Here is a 22,138-nt window from a genome sequence, read left to right as displayed (position 1 = left end):
AGTCCATTGCTGTCATTGCCGTGGCACCACTCACATGCTTCTCAGACAGACCTTCCAGGATGCAGCAAGCCAGTAATGCCAAAGGAAGAATTACTCTCCATCATTAGGAGTGGACCTCCTGATATAACTTGTTGATTGTGTCTCTAGGGTTTTATTGACAACAAGCCCTGGTCAAAGAAGCACCTAATTCCAGATCTTCAAAACCAACTAAAACTGACCAATAGGAGCAGTGTTATTGGAGGATGGAAGGAACAAAAAGTGCCCACCAAACCGAGAAGGTATCCTGAGACTGAAAAATGAGGTAGACAGCTCCGTGTACTCACTGGATCACATATTACAAGGCAGCTTACTCACCGGGTGGGATCTGGATCAAGCAGACAACGATCCCGAAGCGTTCACAGCTGCACTCCATACCACCAAGGGGTCTTGGAACAATTTTACAGTTTACCTAGAGTCTGAGCATATGCCCCTGGAAACAGGACATGCATTCCTAAATTAAGATTTTTGAACAAGTTAACTAGTCTCCTGAGTACCAGAATACATCAAGGAAGGTTTTCCTCACTGGGAACTATCAGAGCATAGAGGCCACCTGGTCCTAATGATTCTTAAACAATATCTATTAACTATAAAGCCCTTGGCAATGGAGAAGTGATCTGCTGCACAGTACAGTCCTGGGTAGGGTCAGTGAAAGGACGGGAGAAATTGTAAAGACCTAAGATGACCCTCCGGAGAAGGCAATGGCAGCCCACTCCAGTACTCTTGCCTGGAAAATCCCATGAATGGAGGGGCCTGGTGGGCTGCAGTCCATGGGGTCACTACGAGTCAGACACGACTGAGCGACTTCACTTTCACTTTTCACTTTCATACATTGGAGAAGGAAATGGCAACCCACTCCACTGTTCTTGCCTGGAGAATCCCAGGGACAGGGGAGCCGGTGGGCTGCCGTCTATGGGGTCGCACATAGTCAGACACGACTGAAGCGACTTAGCCGCAGTAGCAGCAGTAAGATGACCCTCAGAGCAGCAGCTAGGGGTCCATCCACCTCCTCGACTGACAATGAAACACAAGTCCCAAGGGTGATTCATAGTCCCATAACATTTAGAAATATTATTAAAGTCATTTTAAGCTTTATCACTTATCATATAATTCATATTTTTAACATAAAAGTGTAATTTAAATGAAATTGACAATATTAAAGAAGCTTTAGGAGGCAAACCACATTTCCTAAATTCTTTCAAGGAAATCAAAAATAAGCCAGCTGTAAAAGTCTCTTGTTCAACAATAAAATGTGCTCAAAGCTCAGCATTACAATAAAGTACTTCTGTTATACAATTTCTAAAGATTTATCTCCCCCAAAAGAAATTTTTCAAGTGTAGGGGAAGTCTCTTTTTTGAAAGGACTAAGCTTCAGAGATTGCATTTTCTAGTTTAATAATATACATACATATAACAACGTAAGAGGAAATAAGCCCCAAAACATTTTCTTGGACTCCTCTTATGCATACAAGTTCTAACACCCTCTCCACGTTGAGCTCACGCTAGCTCTTCAAGTCAACACTGAGTCTCCATGCAGGTGGTAATCAGAGCACCTACCATTCACTCTATAGGACAGAAATATCACACTCACACAATCCACTGCACTCAGTTGACCTCACTTTACCCATCCCAGGCAATCCGGCCTCCCTCAGCCACCTTCAGTTAACTTTCAGGTACCTGGCAAGTGAACGGTGGGCAAATAATCAGATGTAATGGTTCATTGGCAGCAGACAAAAGCAGAGAAGAGGAGTAACCAAGAAGGAAGACAGGAAGAGGCAGCTCTTTAGAGTCACGTGGGAGAAATAAATCACTCCCAATAACCTTTAAGAACACCACTAACTTGAAAGACAGAAAACCAGTCAACCACAGTACAGTTTTCTGGGGCCAATCAGCAGAGGGCGCCCAGTCTCTCCATCCGTGGTTCGGAAGGAACATGTTGAATTACAGCCTGAACTATACTAAAGCCTAAATCTTTTTGTGTGTGTGTGAGGGAGGAGGGGGAGATTATTTTGTTTTGGTTGCAGTGCACAACTTGTGGGATCTTAGTTCCCTGACTAGAGATCAAACCCTGGCCCTGTCGGTGAAAGCAACAAGTCCTAACCACTAAACCACCAGGGAATTCCTAGCCTGAACCATCTTTTGAGAGGAAATTTGGTTTCTGAAAGCAGCTAAAAATCATTTAGGACTCAGTATGAGTGTATAAGATACAAAAACAAACTGAGAAATTTCTTTTTGATTCAAAATGAAACATGATATAAATAATGAAGTTGATTTGCTTTTGTGATTCCAAACAATAAGTCTGAAAAATGGAGAAAGAGCAAAAGAATGAAGAATGAAAATCCAAAGAAGTGACCAGAGCAAGATGCTTTCATACCTTTTAGACAAAGAAACAATGCATTTGTGAAGACTTGACAAGGCAGGGGGGTTTGGGCTGGGGTAATAAATGGTGAAAATGTAACTGGGAAGGCAAGGGTTAGTGTGACATGGTTTGTTTGTAAAGATTTCTCAGCCCCAAATTTCCTATTTCTGGTGATAAGAATGTCTTCCTTCCTTCTGGTACAGGGAGGGTACCTTTCACATGGAGACTGGTGAGTGTCATAGTGACTTTTCTGCTCCTACTGTTGTCTCAAACTCTTTCAGCTTAAGATATTCAATATGCTTAGTCGCTCAGTCGTGTCCGACTCTTTGCAACCTCATGGAATATAGCCCGCCAGGCTCCTCTGTCCATGGGGATTCTCCAGGCAAGAAAACTGGAATGTATTGCCATGCCTTCCTCCAGGGGATCTTCCTAACCCAGAGACTGAACTCAGGTCTCCAGCATTGCAGGTGGATTCTTTACCATCTGAGCCACCAGGGAAGCCCATTCAATATGCCTACATGCCATATTTTGGGCTAGCATGCCCTGAACCCTGTCATCATACTATGTACCACACAAAGTTAGACCACCACAGGTACACAGGATACAGCAAAAATTTCCTGCTCACACTTCTTAAGCAAAATCACACAAAAGAAGGTAACAAGGCCAAGATGATATCTGCCTGTTCTTTCAATGTCACACTGAAGCATTATTTAACAATCCTCTCAAGGATGATTTTATTTTCTAAGAGAAGTCTGAATGTTCTAATTAACTATTACAGACTCAGAGTCTGTAAAGGTAATTTGTAGATTTATGTTTAATAAAGATGCAAATGATTCCTCTCTAGCAAAAGAGATAATCCCAAAGGCTATGATCTAATGCCCTGCTAAACATGAATCAGTTTGTTTCTAACCTAAGTAATTTATTCTAACCTTTCTTTATTAAACTGCCTATAAATACTCAGTTCCTTAACTGCTCTTTGAACCAGCTTTACATACTGATTCCCTCACCAATTAATGAGATAATTAAATTTTTGACATGGGTTCACAGTTTACATCTGCAAAAACAAAAAAGGTTATGTTTTTAACCTCTGAAAATCACACTTTCACATTGTACAAGTGAGTGAGCCATTGATGAGAACTCATCTAAGTAAGTCTTTTTCACAATGAAATCTGGTAAGGAAGTGCTTTCTTGGCACCTACTATTGCTCAGGTCACGAGCAGCATGATATGAGGAAAAGGACATGAACTTCAAAGCCAGACCTGAGCTCATATATGATCATGCCCACCAACTCAATGGACATGAATTTTAGCAAACTCTGGGAGATATTGGAGGAAGGAGCCTGGCGTACTACAGTCCATGGGGTTGAAAGAGTCAGACAAGACTTAGCAAGTGAACAACAACTGCCACTTTCTAGCTCAACAATCTGGGGAAATTCACTCTTTTTCTCTAAGTTCTACTCTATGTTCATGAAATGAGGATAAATATTTCTTCTACAGAATGTTACTGTTAGTGCTAAATGAAATAACACATCCTGCATTTAGCATAGTGTCTGAGTCCTAGTAGACGGTTAGTACATACATCACCTTCCCCTTCTCCCAAGGGGATGCTGGCAAATGTCTTAAAGAAAGTGTAGTGTGTGCAGATTCTCACAGTATAAACACTCCCACCATGACTGGTTTAAACCCACCAACCTGAACACAGAGTTGGAAATAAACATACAATTGGCCCTCACACTGCTATATGAGCTGGCTCTTTCTCCTCCTGTTCTCCACCTCTGCAATTCTTTCTCCTCTTTCATATCTAATTCAAACACTTCTTCATCAGAGGAGATGCCCTGACTCCCAGGTTAAGTCAAGTCCCCTATTATTTTTCCTCATAGTACTGTGTGCCTTTAGTTCAGAACTCTTCTCACAATTTGTAATTACACATTTGTAACTATTAGTTAATTAACCTCTATCACATTGATTTAGACTGTAAGTGCTAGAAAGACAGAGAATATGTCTGTTTTGCTCTCCATTATTTCCTCAGCATCTAGTTCAAATCTGGTACCAAAAAAAGGGACTCACCTCAATGAGTATCTGTTGAATGAATCAAGCAACCAAACAACTGAAGATGGATAGGTGAATGGATTGATAGATGCATGGATGGAAGGATGGATAGACAGAACTGAGTTTTTTGTCCCTTGTCCAAACTGTATGTAGTTATTTTCTCTCTACCAGATGCTCAGTCCTCCTGTAAATATTTAGGCACAAAGTTGGTCAAATCAATCCTCTTTGGAAGTAAAGAATTTCCTGATGGTTAGAGAAGTGCAGGACAGTGGCAAACTTTCTGAATGGCAGTCACCTGTAATGTCTCTGTAATTGAGACTGTTCTCCAGAGTCCACTTTGGAACTTGAGTCCACATCCAATTTCCTTCTCTTCTTCATATATTTATGTAAAAATAAAAAATTAATAAATAAAATAATAAATAGAACCTTCAATTATATAGAGTCAGAAAACCAGGAAAGGGAGCCCTCTTGTCCTTCAATTATAGCAGAACTCAACAGGAAGAAGAAAGACTTTTCTTCCCCCGTAAGGACTGGTCATGAAAAGCCATGGATTCACTTTTACTATTGCCCTTTTCCCCACTATAAAAATGTTCTTCCTCTCTTGCCACGTGGGGACCTTCACATGGCTTACCATGGTTGCAGACCCAGAATTGCCATTTTCTGCTGGGTGGTGCTAGTGGTAAAGAATCTGCTGGCCAGTGCAGGAGACACAAGAGACATGGTTGATCCCTAGATCTGAAAGATCCCCTGGAGAAGGAAATGGCAACCCACTCTAATATTCTTGCCTGGAGAATCTCATGGACAGAGGAACCTGGTGGGCTACAGTCCACAGGGTCTCAAAGAGTCTGACAGGACTGAAGGCAGTTAGCACACATGCATGCGTATTGACCCCAAACAAATCCATCTCTGCTGGAGAAATATCTGGCAGTCTCTTTGCTTTAGGTCCAACATTTCTTACCACTACTCATACAAAATGCCTTCTATCCAAGTTGCAGATTAAGATCAACATTTACTCAGCTTGACTTTGTTCCAGAGAAATAATTTTTCATTCATAACTAGAAGTATTTTTCCATATTCAAAATTATCATCTCCACTATTCAAAGGCAACTTAGTTAAACTAAGTATACCCCCCAAGAAAAGAAACACTTATTTTGAAGTATTTTCTAGAGTGTTGTATAAAAAATGCCTTTTTAAAACTTCTGGTTAAACATGGCAGAACACGTGATAATTTTTATGTCATCTTTTTAAAACAACAGTAAAGGGGAAAAAAAGACAACAGCAGATGGGCAATGTCATCACATTTTCAGCAAATAAAAAGCATATGGAAGGGCCTTCCCTAGTGGTCCAGTGGTTAAAGAATCTGCCTGCCAATGCAAGGGACATGAGTTCAATCCCTGTTCCAGAAAGATTCCATATCCAGCCAGGCAACTAAGCCCAGATGCCGCAAGTACTGACCCTGAGCTCTAGAGCCACGAGCCACAACTACTGAAGCCCATGCACCCGGATGAGAAGCCCGAGCCCTGCAACTAGAGGGTAGCCCACTCACCAAACTAAAGAAAGCCTTTGCACAGCAACAAAGATCTGGCAGCCAAAAATAAAAAAAATAAAGACCTAAATTTTAAAAAACTATTCATTAAAAAAAAAAAAGCATATGGAAGAGACTTCCCTGGTGGTCCAGTGGTTAAGACTGTGCTTCTACTGCAGGGATTGGTTCGATACCTGGTCGGAGAACTAAGATCCCACATGCATTACAGTGCAACCAGAAAAACAAACACAAATACACACACACAAAAAACACAAAAAGCATATGGAAGGTAAGTAACTGACTAACAAAGTAGAGGAACTTTATAGTTTAAATTAACATAAAGGCATCTAGCGTGGCAAAGGACGGGGATGGGGCACATAGATAAAACCAGGTGAGGTAAAGTCTGTATTCTGAAGGAGAAGCCTCAGATCCCATCTTCCCGCCCTTCATAAGTGTGGCACTCACTTCTCTGGAATGGCTTTAGCAAAAAATATCTGGATTCTAACTTTCAGGGGACCTCACACAAAAAAAGAGTGCCTAAAATCCCAGCCTGATCACATCCTAATCAATCCCAGTAGTAGAGAAGTCCCGCACGAGCATACAAAGTCACAAATTAACAGTTTGGTTCTGTTCTCTGAAATGTGAACAAAAGACAAGGGCCAATATACGTTTCAGGAAATCATCTAATACAGAAGGCAGGGGCCAAAACAAACACAGAAGAACAGAACTTGGAGGAATAAAAATAATGTATGAGTTAACATCAAAAGAATTACAATCCAGGGAATGCCCTGGCAGTCCAGTGGTTAGGATTCCTCACTCTCACTGCTGAGGGTCTGGGTTCAGTTCCTGGTCAGGGAACCAACATCCCACACGCTGTGAGGCATGGCCAAAAAAAAAATTATAATCCATCTTCTCTGAGAGATAAAAGATAGTATTGGGCCCTTGAAACAAGAACACAATATTATTGTAAGAAGAACAATAGAATAAGGAGTTTGTAAGAAAAAAAAGAATGGAAGATAAAATTCAGGAATTTTCACAGAAAGTGGGGCTGAAAAATAAAATGATGGACAATACAAAAGCAAAGAAAATGTAAGGACCCATCTAGGAAATTTAACATCTGAATAATAGGACTATCAGAAGAGATTAAGCATGATTAAATTATTGTGGAGGAGTAAAGTTTGCCACCCAAAATGGGTCTCTTTGGCATGAAGATTATTTTAGGCTGATTATTTTTAAGAAACAGAAGTCTCAGGAAGTTTTTGTTTTTACCTCTCCCTTAGTTGCTTAAAAAATAGATAAAGGGTCTGTTCCTGGAACTGAGCTATCACCAGAGACATCTACAAAAAACATGGGCTGAGCTGGTGGGGAACTTGGAAGGGCCCAGATATCAGAGCCCACTTGGTGTCCCGTTGTCTCTGCCTGGCCCAGCAAACCTCTGTTTACCAAACATTGTCTTTTCCATCTCCATGTCAGTTGCCTTCCTCCTCAAACTACTACTTCACTATCCTGGTTAAAGTCTCAAACTACTACTTCAATCCTGTTTGGTTTTCAGCTAAAGATGGTATTTAATGTGAGGGCTTCAGCCATTTTGATGAGTTACTCACTTTTCCTGTGTCTTTCCCATGTATCTGTGTTATTAAACTTTTGTTCAGTTTTCTTCTGTTTATCTGTCTCATGTCAGTGTAATTCTCATACCAGCCAGAAGAACCTAAAGGAGTAGAGGAAATTATTAAAGAATTAATATTAAAGAACATATTTAATAATTAACATAATTAAAGAAATAATACAACCTCCCCTCCCTCAACTGAAGACCCAGTGGAAAAGCCCATTCATTTCATTCAGCATAATGAATGAAAAAAGCATGGTGGAGTTGTTTTAGACATGTGAGTTTTGAGCTGCTGTTACAAATAACAATGAAAATATATCACATAAATAGTTCAATATAGGAACCCAGAGCTTAGGGGAGAAATCAAGTTTAGAGATACAAATAGGAATCCATTAGCTTGTTAAAAAACAAGTATTTGAAGCCAAAATATTGAATAAAATAACCTACAGAGAGTTAAATAGAAAAGGAGAAACAGAAAAGAGAGAAGGGAAGAGACTAGGGCTCAGAGCAAAGCCCTGCAGAGGAGATAAATACAATGTCTCAGAGAATCAGAGAAAAGACTACTTCAGAAGCTTAGCAAAATCAACTGTATCAAAAGCAACCACGATGGAGGGAAATAGAGGAGATTTAATTGTTGTATTTACTGATTGGAGAGCACTAGTCATCTTAGTAAGAACTGCACATCTTTTAGAAGTATTAATTTTTTCAAAAATTATAGTTGGAGTATGGTGGGATAATGGAGAAGTGGAGATGCCCAGGAGGTAGGTGGATATTCAAGTTTGAAGCCCCCGAAAGACAATGGGTTCTCATTCAAAGAAAAGCACTGGATAATATAGAACACTGCGTTTCTGTAATAAATTCAGGAGGAGCATTTCTTATAACGCTGTTGTATTAGTTGATGGCATAAGTCACTAAAAGTAATTTTAGGAGGGACCAAAATAGCCAAGTATGAGTAAGAGGCACCGGATAGTCTGGAAGGACTACCTAACCTTTAGAAATCTTCCTTGAACATTATTTTCCTCTCAAATGAGCTTTTGCCAAGGGTTTAGCTCCTTACAGATATGTGGCAAATTAAGGGAGTAACTCTCTGACAATCAACTCTGCCAGTATATACAGAAACATTTACACAACTCTGAGAATTCAGTCCTCTATACCTGCATTAACTATAGCCCAAAAAAACCTTCTTGCTCATATTACCAATTGCCCAACTGGTAAAAAGAGGAAAAGAAAATTTCAATGAAATGTTTTTATTTTAAATTTAGCAGTGCATTTTGCAGTGAACACTTCAAGATATTACAGTTGTAATATGTAATCCTGGGTAATTAAATGAATTAATCTGTTCATTTCATATGAATTAACAGTAGAACATACTTCCTGAAAATGATATATACAGTGATATACAAAATAGGTGTAGCTCCTGCCCTTTTAGAGCTTACATTCAAGTGGAGAGATAGAAATTAAACAAATCATAAGTAAATATGTGACTATAGACTGAAAGAAGTTTTGAAGGAGCAGTCTAATAAAAGGAAAATGACAGAGTGACCTAATTTAAACTGTGAAGGAATGTTATCAGGAAAGCTATCTAAGGAAGTGACATTTAAACTAAAATGTAAAGGATTAGTAATAACTTTCCAGCTAAAGACTGGAGGATTAAGGACATCTCAGGCAAAGGCCAGCAGGCAGGAAGTCCTTGAGGTAGAAGATGGTATAGTGCTGCTGGAAATCAGTAAGCAAGGTAATTGGCCAGGAGGTAAAACCAAACAAACCAAACAAAGCAAGACCTTACAGGTCATTTGAAGGATATTTGCTTTTACCTAGGTAAGTGTTCAGAGAAGGCGATGGCACCCCACTCCAGTACTCTTGCCTGGAAAATCCCATGGACGGAGGAGCCAGGTAGGCTGCAGTCCATGGGGGTTGCTAAGACTCGGACACGGCTGAGCGACTTCACTTTCACTTTTCACTTTCATGCATTGGAGAAGGAAATGGCAACCCATTCTGGTGTTCTTGCCTGGAGAATCCCAGGGACGGCGGAGCCTGGTGGGCTGCCATCTATGGGGTCACACAGAGTTGGACATGACTGACCCGATTCAGCAGCAGCAGCGGCAGCAGCAGCAGGTAAGTGGTATAAACAAAAGTACTACTGGACTTCCTTGATGGTGCAGTGGATAAGAATCCACCTGCCAATGCAGGGGGCACGGGTCTGAGAAGATTCCACATGCTGCAGAGCAACTAAGCCCATGTGCCACAACTACCGAGCCTGCCTGCTACAACTACTGAAGCCCGCATGCCTACAGCCTGTGTGCTGCAATAAGAGAAGCTACCACAATGAGAAGCCCATGCACGGCAATGAAGAGTAGCTGTGGCTCACCACAACTAGAGAAAGCCCTCTCAAAGCAATGAAGACCCAGCACAGCCAAAAATAAATAAATAAATAAAATTTTGTTTAATACTCGAAAGTTTCTAACTTTTCCAACTAAGGTCCATCTAGTCAAAGCTATGGTTTTTCCAGTAGTCATGTGACAGCTGGACCAAAAAGAAGGTTGAGTGCTAAAGAATTGATGCTTTTGAACTGTGGTGTTCAACTGTGGTGAGAAGACTCTTGAGAGTCCCTTGGACAGCAAGGAGATTAAACCAGTCAATCCTAAAGGAAATGAACCCTGATATTCATTGGAAGGACTGATGCTGAAGTTGAAGCTCCAATACTTTGGTCATCTGATGCGAAGAGCCAACTCACTGGAAAAGACCCTGATGCTGGGAAAGACTGAAGGGAGGAGAAGGGGATGACAGAGGATGAGCTGGTTGGATGGCATCACCGACTCGATGGACATGAGTTTGAGCAAGCTCCAGGAGATGGTGAAGGACAGGGAAGCCTGGTGTGCTGCAGTCCATGGAGTCACAAAGAGCTGGACACGACTTAGCAACTAAACAATGAACAACAGATGTATTAAGGTATAATTGAGACACCATACATACAATTAATCCATTGTGAGCATAGAGTTTGGTGAGTTTTATTATACAGTTGTGCAACCATTACTGCAATCATCCAAAAGTTCAGTTGTGCCCATTTGCACCCATTCATTCCCACCCTTACCTGAGGCCATTACTAATCTGATGCTGTTACTGAACCTAACTCATGCACAGCAAAACCAATCTACTGATGCTGGATCATGGTGAAGGAAAGCACAGTGTTAAGGCAGGGGACCGAGTAAGGAGAACAGGCAGTTCATGCTCAAAAGACCCAAACTCCCGAGAGGCTTTCAGGGAGGGGTTTCTAAAGGCAACACTGGGGTTGAGGGTGGTAGGGTACAGGATCACCTTATGGGTTTCTGATTGGCTGGTGGTGAAGTAACAGGGTGATGTTTCAGAAATCTTAATCATTTACCTTCTGGTTGCAACCAGTCTGGGGTCTACCTGCTTTATCTTCTACCTGCTTAAGTTTCTGTAGAACAACTCAAAGACATGTGTCAGGTTGTTATGTATATCTCCTGAGGAAAAACTAGACTCTGCTGTATCTCTAAACTATTGTTTAAACTATCATTACTTTTCTTGCTTGACTGCTTTTCCTTTGTTTTTACATTCACTCATTTCTCTAAATAGTAACTGTTCTAAAGAGAATGCTCTTTGGAACTCAGGGAAGGCCTAAGAGACTAAAGCCTTTTTCTACAAATAAGAAATGGGGGACACAGAGGGGCTTTTGTACCCAGGAGGGCCCCAAAGGATCCTGTTCAGCTTCAGTGACTGTCTCCATAGTTTTCTCTTTTCTAGATTTATTAAATAGAATCATATGATATGTAGACTTTTGTGTCTGGCTTATTTCATCTAGCACAGTATTTGAGATTCAGAGATGTCATTGTAGTTTGTTCCTTTTTATTGCTGAGTAGCATTCAAATGTGTGCATAAAACAGGTTTATCAATTCACAGTCAATGGACATTTGGATTATCTGCAGGCGGTGTCATTTATGAATAAGAATGCTGTGAAAATTCATTAATCTTGGTCTCATAATATGTTTTATTTCTCTGAAGTAGAGAAGTAGAACTGCATGGTCCTATGGCAAGTTTCTGTTCAACTATTTTAAGAAACTGCCAAGTGGCTGCATGATTTTCCATTCCCATCAGAAATACATGTGACTTTCAGTTTCTCTGTATCTTCATCAACACTTGCTATTGTTTGATGAAATAAAGTTCATATTTTATAGCAAGATAAGAAAAATTGAAACGTAAAATTTTTCTTTGCTGTTTCAACCACCTTCCTCCCGTTTCACAGGTATCATGCCTCTGCATTAAAAAGACCTCCTTAGGAGATAACATCCCTTCTTAATCTCATCATGGGTCACAACCACTTAGGAGATAATCTTCCTTGATCTTAAGAGGCCACAGTGTCCCATGACCCACTACTTTGTACCTGTAGATCCAGACTGTGTAATCTGTCAAGAATATATCCTTTAAGGTACAGCCCTCTATCTCAAAAACCTATATAACTGTGCTTTGACCTTTAATGGGCAGAACAGTCCTCAGCTTTGTGAAAGAGTTCTTCTTGGGTTATGATTCTCAATTTGGTTAGAATAAATTTTCCATTTCTTTCTTAAATTGACTGATTAATTTTTTGTGGACAGTCTGACTTTTTTAATCTTACTCATTCTAGTGGATGTGTAATAGTATTAATATTATTTGTGGTTTTAATTTGTGTTTCCCTAATGAATAACAATGTTTAATATCGTATTTATTTTCAGTGTAACTGTAGTTGATTTAAAATATCGTGTAAGTTTCAGGCGTACAGCTTCAGATTCTTTTCCATTATTGGTTATCACAAGATACTGAGTACAGTTTCCTGTGCTTTACAGTAAACCCTTGCTGTTTTTCTGTTTTATATATAGTACTGTGTATCAGTGAATCCCATACTCCTAACTTATCCTTCCCCCTTTCCTTTTCCCTGTGGTAACCATAAATTTCTTTTCTATGTCTGTGAATCTGCTTCTGTTCTGTAAATTTGTGTATTTTTAGATTCCACATGTAAGCAGTATAGTATTTGTCTAACATTTCGTTTTCTTTAGCCATTCTTCTGTCAATAGGTCGGCTTTGACAGGTTGCTTCCATATCTTGGCTATTGTGAATAGTGCTGTTATGAACACTGGGGTGTGTGTTTCATTTTTAATTATAGTTTTGTCTGGATATATGCCCAGGAGTGGGAATGCTGGATCATAGTAAAGTTCAAGAAAGTCACTTCAGTCATGTTGAACTCTGTGCAATCCCAAGGACTGTAGCCCACCAGGTTTCTCTGTCCATGGGATTCTCCAGACAAGAATACTGGAGTGGATTTCCATCCCCCTCTCCAGGGGATTTTCCCAACCCAGGGATCAAACCCAGGTCTCCTGCACTGTGGGCAGATTCTTTACCATCTTGGCAACTTAGCTTTCTTAGCTTTCTGAGGAAACTTCATACTGTTTTCCATAGTGGCTATACCAATTTACACTTTTACCAATAGTACAGGAGAGCTCCCTTTTCTCCACACACTCTCCAGCATTTGTTATTTGTAGACTTTTTAATAATGGCCAATCTGATGGGTGTGAGGTGATATCTCATTGTGGTTTTTTTTTTTTTTCTCCAAATTTACTTATTTGTTTTATTTCTGGTTGTGCTGGGTCTTTGTTGCTGCATAGGCTTTTCTCTAGTTGTGCTGAGTGGAGGCTGCTCTTTAGTTTTCGGTGCTCAGGCCTCTCATTGCAGTGGCTTCTCTTGTTGGGGAGCATGGGCTCTAGGGCATGAGGGCTTCAGCAGTTGGAGCCAGGCTCCAGGGCAGAGGTTTAACAGTTGGGGCACATGGGCTTAGTTGCTCTGCAGCATGTAAGATCTTCCTTGATCAGGGATGGAACCCATGTTCTCCTGCATTGGCAGGCAGATTCTTTACCAGAGCCACCAGGGAAGCCCTCACTGTAGTTTAGATTTGCATTCCTCTGTTAGCGATGTTGAGCACCTTTTCATGTGCATGTTGGTCACTAGATAAATTTTTTATAATAGGGAAGAACAAGTCTGACTCCATATTGGATGTTTCCTTTACCTTGACCACTATACTCTACTGCCTTTACTGCAAGCTAGTCACAAAAGGAAGATTGCCTATAGCTTAAAACATACATTAAGATCCATCTCTGGGAACCCTGCCGCCATGTCTGAGGGTTACACTAAAACACCTTTGCTTAGCTCACAAAAAACATCCTGACCAGGCCCACCTGTAAACAGCTGCAGGAAAGACTAGCACATCTCCTCTGGAATATGGTCAGAACCAGGAAATATCTGCAGCAGCTTACTGCTTTTTCACTTTACTTCCTCACCCCTCCACCCATCTATGTACTGTAAAAGAAACTAGCATCAAAACACAGACAGGATGGTTCTGATCGGCATTAGTCTGCTATAAAAATATTGGTCTGCTGGCTTTCCCAATGAAGTCGTTATTCCTTGCCCCAACATTTCACCTCTCCATTGACTGGCCTGCCATGTGTTGAGCAGTACCAGCCTGAACTCCATAATGTTTTGAAGATACAATTCATAGGACGTGGTGATGCATTAGATAATCAGAAGGAGCGGGTATTTTAATTCTAATTTTCTAGCATGAAAATAGATTCAACAGAGACACTATTTTCTGATACAAAGGAGACACAATAAAAATAAGATTTGAGAGCAGGAAATCAGGAGTTGAATTTAAGTACTTTTGAGATGTTTGTGAACTTTCACAAGGTTCATAAAAATTATTTAAATTGTTATGAAAAATAATTTTCAAAGGTAGATTCTTAAAAGCAGAATTGCTGGACCAACAGATAAAGCTGATAGATACCACCAAATTCTTTTCAGGGTCCTGTTCCTTAAACCCTTGCTAAATCTAGATGTATCAATTTTTTTTTAATTGGCTCCTTTATATAACGTCTATATCCTATAATTTGGAAATTAACATGAAAAACCAAACTTTTATTCAAATTTCCATGATTCTTGATTGAAAAACTGCAATATTATGATTTTTAAGAAATATATATTTGGTCTCTCATGGAGGAAGAAATTTTTCTCTCCCCTTCTAGGTTCTTTTTGGCTGGTCTAAAAATTAAATTGACATGAAACACATTAACAGGAGAAAACCAAACAAAAGTTGAATACTATATATATATGAGGTAGACTCAAAAAAACTGAGTAACTTGCCAAAATGGCTGAAACTCTCACCTTAAAGAACATCCTCAGTCAAAGACAAAAGTGGGTGTTGGGGGTGATGACTTGAGATCTCAAACGGGAGGAAGACAATTGGAATGGAGATGAAAACATAGAAGAATTTAACAAACTTTGCTAGATTTGTTAGCAAAAACTCAACACTTAGTTCATACCATAGTTGTCTATGGTGATAGCTTTCTTGAAAGAGGCCCTCTGTCTAAATTCTTGGGGTTGGGGTGTTGTTTTTGTTGTTCAGTTGCTAAATCATGTCTGACTCTTTTGCAACCCCATGGACTGTAGCCTACCAGGCTCCTCTGTCCATAGGATTTCCCAGGCAAGAAAAGTGGAGTGGATTGCCATTTTCTTCTCCAGGGGATCTTCCCGATCCAGGAATCAAACAGGCATTTCCTGCATTGCAGGTGGACTCTTTTACCACTGAGACACCAGGGAAGCCCCTATCTAAATTCTTTAGACAGAGGAAAGGTCAAAATTTCTTCCTCAATCTTCTCAGTCTTGATTGTTTTCAGTTTGAAATAATCTTCATGTCAAGGAGACATTTTGTGGTGGCAGATTTTGCCCCTCTACAGGTCACTCAGATGACCAAAATATATTTCTCTTATAGTATATTTGGTTTTCATCCATGGATCCTGACTCACAGCTGTCATAACTGTTAGAGTTTCCTCAACAGTAATAGCATTGGCAGCAACTTTTATCATAATATTTGGTCTCCTGTTCTCAGTTCCTAAAACCACTTCAGACATAGAGTGAAATGGTGTCTCATTACTCATAACAAGACCTTTTTCACCATAATTGGGTTTATGTTAATGATGCTATTACCTTAAAACTGGGTTCACATCTTGGTGGGTATCAAGTCAAAAGACACAACTAAGCAGGGTAGGGAGTCCCTGGAGAAAGAGAATCAGGCATGGCTTACTTGACATAAGAGAAGCCCTTTTTGGCCTTAAGCCATTTTGTGGTCTAAGATGGGCCACAACGCTTGCCCTTAAACAGGTCTCATTAACTAATGACCTCAGTTCAGTTCAGTTCAGTCACTCAGTTGTGTCCAATTCTTATGACTCCATGGACTGCAGCACGCCAGGCTTCCCTGTCCATCATCAACTCCCAGAGCTTGCTCAAACTCATGTCCATCGAGTCAGTGATGCCATCCAACCAACTCATCCTCTGTTGTCCCTGTCTCCTCCCACCTTCAATCTTTCCCAGCAAAGGGTCTTTTCCAGCGAGTTGGTTCTTTGCATCAGGTGGCCAAAGTATTGGAATTTCAGCTTCAGCATCAGTCCTTCCAGTGAATATTCAGGACTGAATTCTTTAGGATTGACTGGTTTGATCTTCTTGCAGTCCAAGGTACTCTCAAGAGTCTTCTCACCACAGTTGAACACCACAGTTGAAAAGCATCATTCTTTGGCACTCAGCTTTCTTTATAGACCAACTCTCATATCCATACATGACTACTGGAAAAGCCACAGCTTTGACTAGATGGACCTTTGTCAGCAAAGTAATGTCTCTGCTTTTTAATATGCTGTCTAAGTTGGTTATAGTTTTTCTTCCAAGGAACAAGCGTCTTTTAATTTCATGGCTGTAGTCACCATCTGCAGTGATTTTGGAGCTCAAGAAAATAAAGTCTGTCACTGTTTCCATTGTTTCCCCAACTATTTGCCATGAAGTGATGCGACAAGATGCCATGATCTTCGTTTTTTGAATGTTGAGTTTTAAGACAGTTTTTTCCACTCTCCTAGTTCACTTTCATCAAGAGGCTCTTTAGTTCCTCTTCACTTTCTGCCACAAGGGTGGTGTCATCTGCATATTGAGGTTATTGATATTTCTCCCAGCAATCTTGATCCCAGCTTGTGCTTCATCCAGCCCAGCATTTCGCATGATGTACTCTGCATATAAGTTAAATAGAGGGTGACAATATACAGCCTTGACATACTCCTTTCCCAACTTGGAACTAATGATCTTAGGGGAATGAAAGAATGAAGAAACAAAACTGTTTCTTCTCCTCAGACAAAAGAAGTAACAACAGCAAAGATAATATATCTGTGTTGTTCCAAAGGTAAAGATTAGCCTGAAGTGCTCAACCTACAGATCAACTGGAACCTATGGGGTGATGATGTTGACACTTTCTGACTCTAATGACTTGAGTCAACAAAAGCTTGGACTCTGTGAACCTTTGCTCGGATTCTATTCTGAATTCTCCACTGCTCAAGCCCCTTCATGAATATGCATGTACCATTAATTTAAAACTTCCCTAGTTCCGCTGTCAGGGAGACACTGCTTTGCGAAAGATGCCCAGTGTTGTCTTTATTTGCTGCAAGCAATAATAAATCCTTCTTTCTTTCAATCTCTGGCTTGGTTTTGTCTTTTGACACCCACCAAGAGTCAAACCCTGGAGAAGGCAATGGCACCCCACTCCAATACTCTTGCCTGGAAAATCCCATGGATGGAGGAGCCTGGTAGGTGGCAGTCCATGGGGTCGCACAGAGTCGGACATGACTGAGTGACTTCACTTTCACTTTTCACTTTCATGCATTGGAGAAGGAAATGGAAACCCACTCCAGTGTGCTTGCCTGGAGAATCCCAGGGACGGGGAAGACTGGTGGGCTGCTGTCTATGGGGTCGCACAGAGTCAAACATGACTGAAGTGACTTAGCAGCAGCTTAGCAAGAGTCAAACCCAGTTTTGGGTAACACAACCAAACCAAGGGGAAGGAGAAGGAAGGATGTATTACTTGCAGTAAGTAAGAGAACACCAAGAATATTTCTGAAAGCGATGTCTGCTTTTTTTTCTTTTTCCTACCATATTCCAGTAGTAATAGACATCTATTTCATATCTCAGGATGTTCCAGATACTCACTGCAAACTCCAAAAGATAACAGTAGGGGGGTTTCCCTGGTGGCTCAGTGGTAAAGAAGCCACCTGCCGATGCAGAAGGCATGGGTTCGATCTTGATCTCGGAAGACTCCACATGCCTCAGAGCAATGAAGCCCATGCACCATAACTATTAAGCTTGTGCTCTGGAGCCCAGGAGCTGCAGCTACTGAAGCCCACACACCCTACAGCCCATGCGCCCCAACAAGAGAAGCCAACACAATGAGAAGCCCGTGCACTGCAACTTACTTTTTTTAATGTTAGAACATTTTAAAATGTTAACATTAAAAAAAAAAAAAAAAAAGATTAGTAGGACTTATCACTCCCACCTCCCAACTGGCTGAGGTGGACTTTAGGATTTTTAATAATTAGGACATGGCAGAAAAAGAAAAAGAAGACACTACTTTAGGAAAGATCCGAGGTGTTCTCCTTAGTTGCTACAAGTAATAAATCCTTCCTTCTCCTCCTTTTTGACTTGGTTGTGTCTTTTGGCTTATCATCCACCAAAAGATCAAGCCAGTTTTCAGGTAACAAGATGGCATCTGGAAATCACCTGTGAATGGAGGCTAGCTGCCAAGGGAACCAACCTTGAATAGAGGAGTGGAAAGTTCAGTCCCACCCTCTAATTTCCAGGAAGAATAAGGAACTAAAGGTTGAAATAGTCACCAATGCCCAATGATGTAATCAAGCATGCCTTTGTAATAAGGCCTCCATAAAACCCAGAAAGAGGTGATTTAGAGAGCTTCCGGGTTGGTGAGCATATGGAGATTCAGGGAGAGCAGTTCACCTGGAGAGGACATGATGTTCCACACCCTTCCCACACACCTTGCCCTATGATTCTTTTCCATCTGACTGTTCCTGAGCTATATCCTTTTATATAATAAACTGATAATCTAGTAGGTAAAATGTGCCATTCTAGCAAATTAATCAAACCGAAGGAAGGGGACTATGGGCACCTCTGATATCTACAATTTATAAACAATAGGTCAGACAGGCAACAACCTGGGACTTGTGATTGGCATCTGAAGTTGGGGGCAGTCTCGTGGGACTGAGTTCTTACCTGTAGAATCTGATGCTGTCTCTGTGTAGACAGTGTCAGGTTGGATCGAATTTTACATCCAGCTGGTGTCAGAGAATTGCTAGTTGGTGCTGGTGTGAAAAAGCCCCTTTCCATACACATTGGAATTGGTCCCACACATCAGAACTGGGTGCAGAACCTTTAGCAACTTTTTAAGTAAAGAAGCCATTTGTATTTCTTCCTTTGTGGTTTCATAATTCCTATTGTTTCCTGTCTGCTTAATAATCAATGGTTATAGGAACTCTTTTATGATTATCCTCTTGCCTGTTACATATGTTGCACATATTTTTTTCTCCCAGTTTTTCTATCTTTTGTTTATGATAACTTTCATCACAAAAACATTTAATTTTACAAGAGAATCTTTGTTTATCTGTTTATTTGTAGCTTCTGGGCTTGGGGTCTTGCTTGTGCCTTTCTCTCTCCCAAATTACTAAAATAATCTTTGCTTTATTTGAGCGCATCATAGTAGAGTTTCTTAAGCTTAATCCTCTAAACAATTTGAAACTTATTTTATGATATGCTGTGAGATAAAAATAAGCTTTTTCTTTTTTTAAATAATGACTGATATTCTCAGTGGCATTTATTCAATACCTCATTATTCCCCTTTGATTTGAAATATTACCTTTAATATACCAAGTTTTCATAAATACACAAGTGAAGCCAGATTCTCTAAAGTTGATCTAAAGTTTTTTTTTTTTTTCACAATAAGAATTACAGTTATTCCTGATAATAAAATCATGGTATCAGCATATAGGTGTGCTTATCTCCTTAGCAAGCAAGGGATCATGTAACCAGCTCAAAGGGACAGGATGTTAAGACATTATGAAAGACCTACTTTAAAAGGAGGGCATATGGGCTTCCTTGGTGGCTCAACTGGTAAAGAATCCGCCTGCAGTGCGGGAGACCTGAGTTTGATCCCTGCGTTGGGAAGGTCCCCTGGAGGAGGGTAAGGCTACCCACTCCAGTATTCTGGCCTGGAGAACTCCATGGATTGCTCAGTCCATGGGGTAGCTAAGATTCAGACACGACTCAGCAACTTTCACTTTCTTTTTTCCTTCCTTCATTTGTATTTCTTTCAATACAAATCATCAGACTATATCACAATATAAACTACATCACACTACATTTTACTTCCAACTGAATTAAATATCTATTGACCTAGATTCTCCTGATGCTCTAAAAGTATAAGTTCTACATTAGCTTCAGCAGTTCTGGGGACTATATGCAGCTAAGTAGTTAAGTTCAGAATAGATTCCTGACCACAGAGACAAAGGCCAAGGAAAGATCAATAAGAGCTGCACATAATTTTATGCTATTTTTAAGAGATTTCATCACAAGGTGATACTTGAGTAAGACAATGGTCAATAATGGAAGAGCAGTGCAAAATTTTCTCCTGCTTGTCCTGTAAACTATTTACCTAAGAGGTTTCACATGGAGTTTGTCCAGAATAGACTTACTGGCAAGCATTTTAGATTTAACAACTGATGAATTAAAGGTCTATAATCTGTGAGGAATGAAGAAATGACCTTAAAAAAATGGAATAGACATTTTAAGGCCTACCAGATGGGACTTCCAAATAGGGCTAAAATACAAAGAACTGCTACAAATGAGAAACTATTATTCCACAAGGCTTGAATATCCTAGAGGAAGGAGATTTACACCACACATTTTGCTTACTTGTGGCTGTGCTGTGTGAACGTGTGATGTCAGGAAAAGACTCAGAGTTGATTTCCTGACTTGATCTTCCTGTATGGATATAACCCTAAGAAAATAAGAATGAGGATTTTTAGTTTGTCCTTCTAATGTTCTCATTCAAACAAGAGCAATTTACTAAATACCTGCTTCTCAAACTCCATGAAATCAAAATAGTATTTACTGAGCAATTTCTTTTTATGTACCAGTCAGCATCCTGTTATACATTAATTCTCACTAATATTTAGAGCAATCCTATTAAATAAGTGGGCTTCCCTGGTGGCTCAGCAGTAAAAGAAGCCACCTGCAACTCAGGAGATGCAGGTTTGATCCCTGGGTCGGAAAGATTTCCCTGGAGGAGGAAACGACAACCCACTCCAGTGTTCTTGCCTGGGAAATCCCATGGACAGAGGTGCCTGGTGGGTTACAGTCCATGGGGTCACAAGAGTTGGACACAACTTAGTGACTAAACCACCACCACCATTAAATAAGTCTCATTGTCCCCCTGTTATAGAAAACTGAGGTTCAAAGAAGTTAAGTAACTTAAAACTAGTATATGGCGTGGACATGGTTCCAATCCAGTCCAGCTGATTCCAGAGTGTAAGTTCTCAACCATTGTACCATACCAGCTCAAAGGGAACAGATGGAGGACTAGGGCTATAGGTGTGAGATAAGTATGTTGTCATCCTTGTGTAGCAAGAAGACTACTAGAGAGTGGATTTTATCTGATTTCTCTAGAGAGAAATTAGAGGAAGCAATGTCGATTTTCAATAAACCAAAGTACATGAATTATCCTACAGCTATGGTGTTTAAGAAGTTGATCGTTAATAATTTAGATAACTTTTAATTTGTTGTTATTCACTTTGTGCAACAAAAGGCAGGCTCACTAAGCCAGCCTGCACTGCCAACAATTTGGCGAAAATTTTCATCCTCCTACCACAATCAAATGTTCAATTTAATTTCAAACTGTAATTAGAAAGTGTTACTTTTTAATGATTATTATTTATTGCTGGCATAGGCTCCAAATAAGTCCATTTTATGCATGTTTTCTTCTTTTGTGTTATTAAAGATAAGTGACATCTATCAAACAAAGTTGGTTTGTTATTACACAAGCAGCAATTATTAATATAAGCAGCAGGCTTTAGCCAAATCTGCTGAATAGATCAAGTCAGATTAGGTGGGTCAGAGTAGGCCACAGGGAAAATACTCAGTATCCCTGATAAAAATATAAATTAGAAGTCACAATAAGTGAAAAAAGAAGTACTTTGTTGAATGGGGCAATTTTTAAAAGACAGGATAAAATTTAGGATGCCTCATCGGCCATTTCATCTTTCAAATAAAAGGGCTAGGAAGGTTTACTCAAGGCTATGGTTTTTCCAGTGGTCATGTATGGATGCGAGAGTTGGACTGTGAAGAAAGCTGAGAGCCGAAGAATTGATGCTTTTGAACTGTGGTGTTGGAGAAGACTCAAGAGTCCCTTGGACTGCAAGGAGATCCAACCAGTCCATTCTAAAGGAGATCAGCCCTGGGTGTTCTTTGGAAGCAGTGATGCTAAAGCTGAAACTCCAATACTTTGGCCCCCTCATGCGAAGAGTTGACTCGTTAGAAAAGACTCATGCTGGGAGGGATTGGGGGCAGGAGGAAAAGGGGACGACAGAGGATGAGATGGCTGGATGGCATCACTGACTCGATGGATGTGAGTCTGAGTGAACTCTGGGAGTT

General features: G+C 40.3%; 1 long non-coding RNA gene across 1 annotated transcript in view; it reads right to left on the bottom strand.

The window, feature by feature from the left end:
* LOC138991279 (uncharacterized) overlaps positions 1–1,785 on the bottom strand; it is a 34,283-nt gene extending 32,498 nt beyond the window's left edge. Inside the window, exons 1-2 of the long non-coding RNA XR_011467303.1 lie at positions 1,713–1,785; positions 355–469 (exon numbers count right to left, since the gene is read on the bottom strand). This is a non-coding gene — a long non-coding RNA (uncharacterized lncRNA). The remainder of the gene's footprint in view (positions 1–354; positions 470–1,712) is intronic.
* Between the last annotated feature and the right edge of the window lie 20,353 nt (positions 1,786–22,138).

Source organism: Bos mutus, chromosome 16 (genome assembly GCF_027580195.1).
Source record: "Bos mutus isolate GX-2022 chromosome 16, NWIPB_WYAK_1.1, whole genome shotgun sequence".
Classification (NCBI taxonomy): Eukaryota; Metazoa; Chordata; class Mammalia; order Artiodactyla; family Bovidae; genus Bos; species Bos mutus.
The sequence above is the reverse complement of the archived record's forward strand: the minus strand, read 5'-3'. Positions and strand labels throughout refer to the sequence as shown.